The 11983-nt window shown below is 44.2% G+C and overlaps 1 non-coding gene across 1 annotated transcript; it reads right to left on the bottom strand.

Moving 5' to 3' along the window:
• Positions 1–869: 869 nt before the first annotated feature.
• On the bottom strand, positions 870–921 carry LOC111977301 (U7 small nuclear RNA). Its single transcript, XR_002879032.1, has one exon. It is a non-coding gene; the product is annotated as a U7 small nuclear RNA (small nuclear RNA).
• Between the last annotated feature and the right edge of the window lie 11062 nt (positions 922–11983).

Genomic DNA, 11983 nt, shown 5'->3' with positions numbered 1-11983 from the left:
TGAATCAGAGAGGTGTGGGGGGCTGCCATAATCGACATCCACGTCTTCGGTGCCCGGGGAACAGTGCCCCTGAACACTGCCTAGCTCAGGTGCAGAACGACAGATTTTTACCTTATCCGCTCAGGGATTCGATCCAGCAACCTTTCGGTTACTGGCCCAACGCTCTATCCACTAGGCTGGTATAAAAACTATAGTATTCACTGTAGTATTTTTGCAGACTTTACTGTAATATTCACTGTAGTGTTTTTGTGGACTGTCTGCAAAAACACTACTTTTTTCAATTTAACTAGGCAAGTCAGTTAAGAACCAACTCTTACTTACAATGACAATCTACCGGGGAACAGAACAACAGATTTTTACCTTGTCACCTCAGGGATTTGATCCAGCAACCTTTTGGTTTCTGGCCGAACACTCTAACCACTAGGCTACCTGTAGTATACTGTAGTAAATACATTTTTGTATATACTATAGTAATTACTGCCATGTTTTTGTGGACTGTAGTATACTGTAGTATTTACTGTAGGGTTTTTGCGGACTGTAGTATTTATTCTAGTTTTTGCAGATGTTACTGTAGTATTGGTAGCCTAGTGGTTAGAGCATTGGGCCAATAACTGAAAGGTTACTGGATCAAATCCCTGAGCTGACAAGGTAAACATATGTTGTTCTGCCCCTGAGCAAAGCAGTTAACACACTGGGTGCAGATGATGTGGATGTTGATTAAGGCAGCCCCCTGCACCTCTCTGATTTAGAGGGGTTGGGTTAAATGCAAAAGACACATTTCAGTTGAATGTATTCAGTTGGACAACTGACTAGGTATCCCCATTGATTTACTATAGTGTTTTCTGTTTCATTATCTTTGACATAGAAATGAGGGCCTCCTTGAGAAAACCTACTGGAGAAATACTAAAAGAGACAATTTTCCATAACTTGTGGCTATAGGTAGGAAGGACTTGGTTCTGAACGGATACACAAATATGGTCTATACTTGGCATGTAGGTTTCTCATTTATGGATGACACAAATGTAGCTATGGAGGAGGGAAATTGGCAGGGTGTATGCAAATTAAATACTATAGTATTACTATAGTTAAAAAAACTGTAGAGTTTTTGTGGACTGTAGTGTTGTTGCAGACATTACTGTAGTATTTACTACAGTGTTTTTTGATGTTGCTTATAACACTGTAGAATTTAATATAGTATTCTACAATATACCATAAAATTATATAGTAAATAGTACACATGATTGAGGGATACTACAGTGTGTAGTATAGTATTCTAGTGTTTTTGCAGAAATGACTGTAGTATTTACTATAGTGCTTTTTTGCGTATAATACTGTAGTATTTACTACAGTATACTACAAAATGATTTAGTAAATACTACACATGAGGAATACTATCGAGGGATACTACAGTTTGTAGTATAGTATTCTACAGTATACTACAGTTTACAACAGAATTCTATAGTAAGTACTGTAGTATTCTGTAGTAAACTGTAGTATTTTTTCATGTGGGCTCTCAGTGCTTCCTTCCTGTTCATGTAACCATGTTTATCAAGCTGTTCAATCGGCTCTGGGGCTAAATCTGTCATTCAGTGGAAGTGTGTTTTATCAACCTGTTCAATCTGCTCTGGGGCTACATCTGTCATTCAGAGGAAGTGTTTGTGCATCACCTACGGTAGATGCATCTACTTTGGCAGACCTTTGCAGATCTATTTACAGTGCCTTTGGAAAGTATTCAGACCCTTTGACTTTTTCCACATTTTGTTAGGTTAAAGCCTTACTCCAAAATTAATTAAATCGTTTTTTTCCTCATCAATCTACACACAATACCCCATAATGACAAAGAAAAAACAGGTTGTTAAATTTTTTAGCAGATATATACAAATATAAAAAACAGAAAATATCACATTTACAAAAGTTTTAAGACCCTTTACTCAGTACTTTGTTGAAGCACCTTTGGCAAATATTACAGCATCAAGTCTTCTTGTGTATGATGCTACAAGGTTGGCACACTTGTCACACCCTGATCTGTTTCACCTGTCTTTGTGATTGTCTCCACACCCTCCAGGTGTCGCCCATCTTCCCCATTATCCCCTGTGTATTTATACCTGTGTTCTCTGTTTGTCTGTTGCCAGTTCGTTTTGTTCATCTAACCTACCAGAGGTTTTCCCCTTGCTCCTGTCTTGTCTATAGTTCCTGTTTAACTAGTTTTCCCATTTTTGACCTTTCTGCCTGCCCCGAGCCTGCCTGCCGTCCTGTATCTTTGCCCCACTACTCTGGATTACCGACCTCTGCCTCCCCTGACCCTGAGTCTGTCTGCCGTCCAAGACCTTTGCCTCACTACTCTGGATTACCGATCTCTGTCTGACCTGACCCTGAGCCTGCCTGCCTTTCTGTACCTTTGCCTGCCCGTGTTCGATTTAATAAACTTTTGTTACTTCGACATTGTCTGCGCCTGGGTCTTACCTTCAAACCTGATAGTACAAAATGCCCGTGACTGACAAAGCAGACCCGGGGGTCAGCTGCACAACACCATCTCCTCCCAAGGAGCCACCATCGGTAGGCATGAGGAATTGCTTCGTGGCCTTATGGGGGGGGTCCAAACGTTGGCTAAACGCCATGTCCGGGCGTTGGACATTTTTCTGGAGCAATTCTGCTGGGTTGTCTGGGAGGCAGCCTAACACGGTAGTAACCCCACAGCCCCTCAGTAACTCAGCTGTTAGCAGTGCCGTCTTATTGGTCACTCCACCTTCTCAGGAGCCCTGCTTACCTCCCCCGGAACGCTTCAATAGAGAGCCGAGCACCTATCGGGCGTTTCTAGCTCAGTGTGCCCTCATCTTCGAGCTTCAGCCCTCCTCCTTCCCCCCAGATCGCTCCAAGATAGCCTACCTCATCACACCGAGGTCCGGAAGGGCTCTCATCTGGGCTACTACTGTATGGGAACAACAGCCGGCCATATGATTTAGTCTGAAGGGGTTCGTTGGAGAGGTGAAGAAGGTTTTTGATGCCGCGTTCTCCGGGAGAGAAGCTGCCCGGAAGCTAATCCAGCTTCGGCAGGACTCCTGCAGTGTGGCAGACTATGCAGTGGATTTCCGCACGTTGGCAGCGGAGAGTGCTTGGAACCAGGGAGCGCTGTTTGATATGTTCCTGCACGGCGTCTAGGAGGAGGTCAAGGACGAGCTTGCTCCTCGGGAGTTACCTACGGATCTCGATTCCCTCAGCGCTTTGAACATCCTAATCGATGTGCGATTACGGGAACGGTGGAGGGAGAGGAAATTCGATTTCACTCGCACGTCCAGGGATTCCACCTTGCCTCCGAGTCATCCCGGAAGTCCACGACGGTCCCGTTGCCAAGAGAACCCGAGGCTTCCCGACCTTCCCGAGAGTCACAAAAGATGGCTGGGTCACCGCTTCCCAAGCCTATGCAACGAGGCAGAGCTGGGCTGTTGCCAGCGGAACGCCAATACAGGATCAACACAAAGAGTTGTCTATATTGCGGGACTCTGGGTCATTTTGTGTCCTCTTGTCCTATAAAAGACCAGGCTCACCGGTAGGAGCGATTACTCTGGTGGGCCATATGAAGATCTTTTCTACTTCCCTTTCTCGCACCCCTTTTCATGCCATTCTGCTGTGGAGAAACCAGTCTAAATCTCTCTGGTGTCACGCCCTGGCCATAGAGAGGTTTTTATTCTCTATTTTGGTTAGGCCAGGGTGTGACTAGAGTGGGCATTCTAGTTTCTTTATTTCTATGTTTTCTATTTCTTTGTGTTTGGCCGGGTGTGGTTCTCAATCAGAGGCAGCTGTCTATCGTTGTCTCTGATTGAGAACCATACTTAGGTAGCCCTTTTTTCCACCTGTCTTTGTGGGAAGTTGACTTTTGTTGAGGCCACATAGCCTTTAGCTTCACGGTTTGTTTTTGTAGTGTTTGTTGTTTTTTTCGGCGTCTTTTTCCAAATAAAGAGAAAATGTACGCTCACCACGCTGCACCTTGGTCCTCTTCTTTAAACAGCCGTGACATCCGGGTCCTCATTGACTCTGGGACCGATGAGAGCTTTTTGGACTCTACCCTGGCTTCCGAGCTGTAAACCTGTGTTTACTTTGTCATTATGGGCTATTGTGTGTAGATTGCTGAGTATTTTTTAAATAATATGTAATCCATTTTAGAATAAGGCTGTAACGTAACAAAATGTGGAAAAAGTCAAGGGGTCTGAATACCTTCCGAAGTCACTGTGTCTACATTCAGCTGAGTGTGTGATTTCATCCACAGATTTACACTGCTAAATGTATGTATACCCAGTAAGTTTGGGAACAGTCTTTTAATGTTTTCTGTCCATGATGAACAGTGGTTGCAGATACAATTGCAGCCATTTTTACATTGATACAATTTTAAAAAATCATGACAGTGCCTCATTTGTCACCTGTAGCCCTAGTTCCCCGAACAGAACACGACCCCTCATGTCTTTGACGAGAGTCTTTCTGATTGTTCAAACCTCTATCCTATCACACATCTAACCGTTTTCTGCAGCATTGTTTTCTACATCCTGTACAGACTGTGTTTACCCCTAGCTGATGGACTACTGCGTGGCTAGAAGAATGTTCCAGGATGAAGAACGCATGGTTTTTTTCTAAGAATGTACTCGATCATCATAGTCCACATGCGTCACAATAACTATGTCCCCAGGACTCTAAGTGAAAAACAATGTTTAGGATGGTGAGTCATGATACTTCCCATTAAAACAAGGTTACATGTACCGCCTCTAATCACAGCAACAGGCTCCTCCTTATAAGCTAATGTTGATGTTCATGCTCTCCAGACCACCAAGGTGCCACACAGCCTTATATAGAAGACATATTGAATGCTTTTTCTGCAATCAGTGCATTAGGGTAGCTAACACTGTGAGGGTAAAGGCTAGCTAGCTGGCTGTATGAGCTTAAATAGAGAATGGCTGGTGAATTCAGTTCAATCATCTTGCCTGAGTGTGCCTGAGACTAATGCTGGAGTCACTGGAGGATCTGAAGAGTTTAGAAATGGATAGATAGCCTTTAGTGTGAGTGTCTTTCGATTCCCATAAAGCCACGACAGAGGGGCCTGAATGATTGGCGTTGTAATATCAGTTTGTGTGATGCAGGGGTATAGAGGACAGGGAACTTTACACATCCCATGTCCTGTCTGAAGGTAGAGTTACCTCTCAAACAACCTGGTGCATTGTTTCACAAGGAAACAGCAGAGGGGTTGAAGCCTCTGTTTAAATAAAGAGGGAGAGAGTCGGCAGGTCTATTATGAGTCAAGTCATAAAGAGGGAGAGAGTCGGCAGGTCTATTATGAGTCAAGTCATAAAGAGGAGAATCGCAGGTCTATTATGTCAAGTCATAAGAGGGAGAGATCGGGCAGGTCTATTATGAGTTCAAGTCATAAAGAGAGAGAGTCGCAGGTCTATTATGGTTCAAGTCATAAAGAGGAGAGAGTCGGCAGGTCATTATGGTCAAGTCATAGAAGAGGAGAGAGTGCGGCAGTCTATTATGGTCAAGTCATAAAGAGGGAGAGAGTCGCAGGTCTATTATGGTTCAAGTCATAGAGAGAGAGTCGCAGGTTATATGGTTCAAGTCAAGAGGAGAATCGCAGCGTCTATTATGAGTCAAGTCATAAAGAGGAGAGAGTCGGCAGGTCTCTTATGAGTCAAGTCATAAAGAGGAGAGAGTCGGCAGGTCTATTATGTTCAAGTCATAAAGAGGGAGAGTCGGCAGGTCTATTATGTTCAAGTCATAAAAAGGGAGAGAGTCGGCAGGTCTATTATGGTTCAAGTCATAAAGAGGAGAGAGATCGCAGGTCTATATGTTCAAGTCATAAAGAATGGAGAGAGTCGGCAGGTCTATTATGGTCAAGTCATAAAGAGAGAGAGTGGCAGGTCTATTATGAGTCAATCATAAAGAGGGAGAGAGTCGCAGTCTATTATGGTTCAAGTCATAAAGAGGGAGAGAGTCGGCAGGTCTATTATGGTTCAAGTCATAAAAAGGGAGAGAGTCGGAAGATCTATTGTGGTTCAAGTCTTTTTTCTCTCTCTTTTTCTCTCTCCAGTTGAAATTTCGACACACCCTGGTCCTAATAACGTTCATCATGCCTCCCATATCCCGGGCCCACACAGAGAATTCTACCTGCTCTCAGGGCTTGACTGGGCCTGGACACCTTTTGGTCAGAGAGGGGTGAGATTACAATATCATCCCAGTTTTGAACAGTTGAGAGAGAGGGAAAGAGAGAAAGAGAGAGAGGGAGTTTAAAGCGGGGGAGTAGACGACAGGTGACTGTAGTGAGGAGTACTTCTGGGCTCATTCAGCTCCAACTGGCTCTGAGTGAGAATCAAACAGCCAATGGGTCGAAAGAAAGAAGTCAGTCAGGCCTTTTTACTAAGGAGCTGGGACTTGCTCTGGAACCTGGGACATGTTTGTGGAAAATGTTTTGCTGTTTATGTAAAAATGTTTTGCTGGGCCTGTTGGACAATACTTAATGCTGAAATGGTGACAGCTCGTCACACCTCCCTGCTGGCTTTCAGAACGCCATAATCCAAACAGCCTGTTCCAAACTAAAAACATTCAATCCCTCTTCTTTTATTCAACTATATATTTTTCTCAGGAAAGACAGGGCAGCTTCCCGTATCCACTCTCAAGTGACAAAAACATTATGGAAAAAGTATGTGGATTTAACATTAACTGACACATGTTGTATAGACAGACACACACACATAGAAAAGACAGACGAGATGTTGCAAACATACGCAGTAAATCTATAACACCATTGTTGCCAGATAGTTTTGGTCACCTGTTTAAGAACTTGGCATCACAGTTTGTTGAATATGACTATCCCTCTCCAACAGGAAGCACACCGAGTCCAAAGCATACCCCTTCTGCACAGATGGCCCTTGATTGAATAACTTTATCATGTGATAATGGGGTAGATCAACACATAAAATGGGAGTGTGCCATGTCTTCTCAGCCAAAGCATTGTGGTCTGTAAGTTATCACGTGAGGCAGGCAAACAAGCCCTTTCTTCCTGCCTTTGTCCCTTTGGAATGTCGTGTGTATCAGAGCCATACGAAGTATACTTGACGTATTTCTGAGCACCTCCAAGACGTATGATATCTACAAATGGTCTAGTTACTTTAGACAGAAACAAAGGTAGTCATCTTAACCCAATTCACCTAACCTGTTACGTAAATTCTCCTAACTTTTGTCATTTTAGTTCTCCTAACATTTGTCGTTAGTTCTCCTAACCGCCGAAGTAAATCCTCCCAGTAATTCTCCTTTGTTGTTACAGCGCAACAAGCAACCTGGTCTCAGATAAAGACGTGCAATACTGTACATCCTCTAAGACGTATAATAAGTTACTCCATCTAATGCTATTGTACGACCGGGTGAGACGTATAATACTATTCGTCCTCTAATTCGTATGATATTGTTATGACCGCTATTCCATTCATAACGTAACCTTATGTAATGTAACATATCATCGTGTGACACACTTACGTACAGAATAGTACGAATTGCCACAGTGCGTGTTTTTTGTTCATGTGTTACTGCTAATGCATCACCAGCCCTCTGAAAGACAGAGAAAGTGAGAGAGCATCATTTCACAGCTGACTTACTGGCACTTTGAAGCCGACACGACACGCTTGTGTGGTGCGGAAGGAAGTGTGCTGGTTGGAGTCCATGCCATATGGCTGCTTTAGAATGTGTCAATGATGAAAAATGTGTAGTTGGCTATGTTTGATTGGTCTTTGTGGGTTAGGAAAAGTTGTATTATCCCACACAAGATCTATTGTACTTTCTCTCTGCTTTCTCTGTCTCTCAGGTCGTTTCATGGAGACGGATGCCAAATGCGGGAATATCAAATGGGAATAGGATTTATTTAACCTATTTTTGCCCTCACAGACAGATCCCTTTGCTCACCTGTTACCACCATATTGCACTGGTCACTCAAACAATACCACTATGAGGAAGATAAGCATAATGGTGTACTGGCTTACGTTATGGAGCTGAAGGACCACCTGGACACTGGTGAAACAGTTGTAGTTATTCCGCAGTGAAAACGAGGAAGAGCGCACCATGTCTACCCAATGAGAGACAGCTCTTCTTTCAGCAGGTGTTCTAAAAGCACACACTTTGGACCAATCCTACCTCATCTGTTCCTGTTCTAATGATTGAGACGTAGTGGAACACCCTGGTAGAAAACTGGTAGAGCTAATCATGAAACCACCACATGGAGTAAAGGAGGTGTCAGCCACACATCTAATACTGGTTCTAAGGAGACAAGGACACAGATGGTTCCTCTCTGAAACCAGAGATGTGTTCACCTGTCTTCATCCTGAATCGTAATGGCCAAATCCCCTCCCTTTTGATTGTGTCCAGTCTGCTATGACCTAGCTGTTTCTGACTGAAATGATAAACACTATGTTCATCCCAATTTCAATATGGGTGAATCATTTTTGTTTAGACAAATTTAGTCAAATGTTAGTACCGTTTCCTCGTTGGTGAGTGGACCTTCAGGAAGTGATACAGCTTGCTGCGTAGCCTAATGAGTGATTCATACCTCTGTCTACCATCATCTGAATATCCTCACTCCAAACTAACAGGACTGACCATTAAAGGTGACTACTACAGTGTCCTGACAAATCCCCAAAGATGAACAGTGAGATTAGATTGTTCGTACCAAGACCTTGATTCACACCACTATTAACCTCCTAAGAGAGTCTTAGTGATGACTTACAGTATGACTCACCATGTTCTCCTCTCTGTCTGTGATTCTAAAAAAGGCAGGGAAGTTCTCAGCAGTTTTTCTCAGTGACCTGCCCTTCCCAGTCACTAACACTAAGTGTTCCTGCTGCTGTCCCGTGCTCTGAGCATGTAGAGCCTGACATGAACCCTCTGTTCCCCCTCTGGATGCCTCACACATGACCACCACCAAACTCTTCCAGGAGAGGAGGGGGGAGAGGAGAGGGGGAGGAAGGGAGGAAGGGAGGGAAGGAGGAGAGGGGGAAGAACCGCCCTGAGGTCTCCTGGAAACATCATGAGTCACAGAATTATGTTTATGAATCATCTGATCCAGTGTCCCAAATTACACTCGGCCTCCAACTTCTCTCAACTCCAACTCTCTCTCTCTCTCTCTACTCCCTTCTCCTCTCTCTCTCTCTCTCTCTCCTCTCTCTCTCTCTCTCTCTCCTCTCTCTCTCTCTCTCTCTCTCTCTCTCTCTCTCTCTCTCTCTCTCTCTCTCTCTCTCTCTCTCTCTCTCTCTCTCTCTCTCTCTCTCTCTCTCTCTCTCTCTCTCTCTCTCTCTCTCTCTCTCTCTCTCTCTCTCGTCTCTCTCTCTCTCTCTCTCTCTCTCTCTCTCTCTCTCTCTCTCTCTCTCTCTCTCTCTCCTCTCTCTCTCTTCTCTCTCTCTCTCTCTCTCTCTCTCTCTCCTCTCTCTCTCTCTCTCTCTCTCTCTCTCTCTCTCTAACAATACATTTATATGCACACTAATAATGGCAGTAGGCCGAGTATGGTTATGTAAACATCTTACTCTGCTTATCTTAATTGGCGTAAGGTCAAAATCGAAGTAAGCGTACACCAATTGAAACACCTGGTTTTCTTAATCGGCGTTCCAGTGGTGTAATTGATCTGTACAAGCCTCCCTCTTATGCGCAAATTAACTGAGTTCTGAAAAACTAAAAGTATGCTTCTTAGAAATAGTTTTCACATACAAACTTTATATTTCCGAACTTCCAATAATAACATGTTCACTGTGGTAGAACGTTTATTTTGATCGTCCCATCAGGTAGCCTGATTTCAGACGTGTCCATGTAAACAGGATTATTAAGGAAATCATTAATCTTGCAGAGCATTTAAACTCTTTAAACAAACTATTATATTAATCTGACTATCCAAAACAATCATATTATTGTGTGCATGTAATCGTGCTCAGTAGTCACTATGGACTTAGGAAGTGATTGAATAGTGCGTCCGTGCATGCGTGCGTGCGTGTGTGTGTGTGTGTGTGTGAATGTGTACTTGTTTCTTCATAAGCCAGTGATAGTGATAAGGTTTAAATAGAGTTCAATCGGGATATGCACAGAGCACCATCTAACACCATCTAACACAATCTAACACCACCTAGCACCATCTAACGCCATCTAACACCATCTAACACCATCTAACACCACCTAACACCATCTAACACCATCTAGTACCATCTAACACCATCTTGCTCCATCTAACACAATCTAACACCATCTAGCACCATCTAACACCATCTAGCACCATCGAACACCATCTAACACCATCTAGCACCATCTAACACAATAAAACACCATCTAACACCATCTAACACCATCTAGCATCATCTAACACTATCTAGCACTATCTGGCACCATCTAACACCATCTAACACTATCTAACCGTCCACATAGCCCAGTTCCATAGAGATACCTCACTGTGTTGTTGGCTGACGTTCTATCAATCTGCTTTAACTCATCTTGGCAGGGGAGAGGACTTTCTCTTCTGACACCTCTATGAACCATGTCCCAGTCAAACAACTAGAGGGCAGAGGAACATATTTAAGATAATGGGCAGTCAGCAACTGTTCTGAATGTTGTGATCCAGTCTCTCTGAATGGGTCAAAGTAACAACCAGCAGTAAAGGTTGCCTGACCCCTGACCCTGTGACATCTGATAGAGCTGGTGAGAGAGGCCCTGCGACCTGAAACGTCCTGTAACGAGGAGATTTCTGCTGCACGTCTGATTTCTTTTAGTGATTTGGCACGGGCCTCTGCATGCGTTTTGCCTGGCCACGGGAGCTGTCATTGCCTAGTCCCTCCCTCACAACCACCCCACCCATCCCTGCTCTAACCAGGGACTGGAACAGCCCGGAACATCTGAGTGAGTCCACCAAGAGGCTTGTGGTTTGTATGTGCGATCCGGGTTGCCATGGGTAACAAAGCATGGTGTAGGAATCTCAAAGGAGGTGTCATGGGTACGTCCTGCTGTGTGTGGACCCAGGACCTCATCATGTTCTGGCTCTGTAGACCGGGCTAGGTCGGTCCAATACCCAGGGAGTTAGGTAACTCTGGGACTCTGGGAAGCACATGCCTTGTAATAACCCCTCTGACGTGAGCTGAGCTGAGAGCTGGAGTGGTTACCTCAGCCTGCCTGGGTCCAGGGCCAGATGGAGGGATCTATGTACTGTATGATGTGACCGCCCAGGGAGGATCAGAGAGAGAGAGAGAGGTGAAGAGTCGTGAGATCTCATCATCTGGATGGAGAAATGAAGATGGATTTAGATGTAGATAGTTGGTTCATATCCAAGTACAATAGCTATGTCTTCTCCATATAGATACTGTGCACACAGTAATAGACTGTATATATAAGCACCATTGTCATGTCTGAAGGTTCCCCCTAAGCATGCAACATAGCCAAGAAGAGTTTTCTTCCACAATAATACTGTTGCGGATTGCTACATCCCTAACTCGAATTCCCAGTTCTACAGAAGTCCCTTGCTCTGAATGTTTTAGAAGAAATCACTGATCAAATAAATCACTGATCAATGTCCTGGCAGTCAGATTGAGAAAGCAGAGAGAGCTTTGATTCTCATGGTCTGCCCTGATTTGACTTCAGCCTCCTTAACCATTCACGTGCCTCTCTTCCTTCAAATGTAATTGCTTTCATCTCTCTCACTTTTGGTGCAGGCCGTGCCTACTTTGTCGGAATGGGATGAGGAGAGAAGGCTTAGGATGATGGCTGGGTAAAGAGAGGAGAGGAGAGAGGGAGGGTGGGGTCACTTGCCTCTTTTTTGTGGATACATCCCTCTCCCAGCTCTCAAAGCACATGATTGAGACTGCTGTGGAGAGAGACCTCTTACTGTGAACTGAAAACGCCCTCTCTTTCACTGTGAGTATGAGTAAGGTTTTCCCTTTGGTTCGATTCAGGAAATACACTTCTCTATTTACATGGCTACACCAAC

This window comes from Salvelinus sp. IW2-2015, linkage group LG17, assembly GCF_002910315.2.
Source record: "Salvelinus sp. IW2-2015 linkage group LG17, ASM291031v2, whole genome shotgun sequence".
Classification (NCBI taxonomy): Eukaryota; Metazoa; Chordata; class Actinopteri; order Salmoniformes; family Salmonidae; genus Salvelinus; species Salvelinus sp. IW2-2015.
Note: the sequence above shows the minus strand (reverse complement) of the source record. Positions and strands in the feature narration are given on the sequence as shown.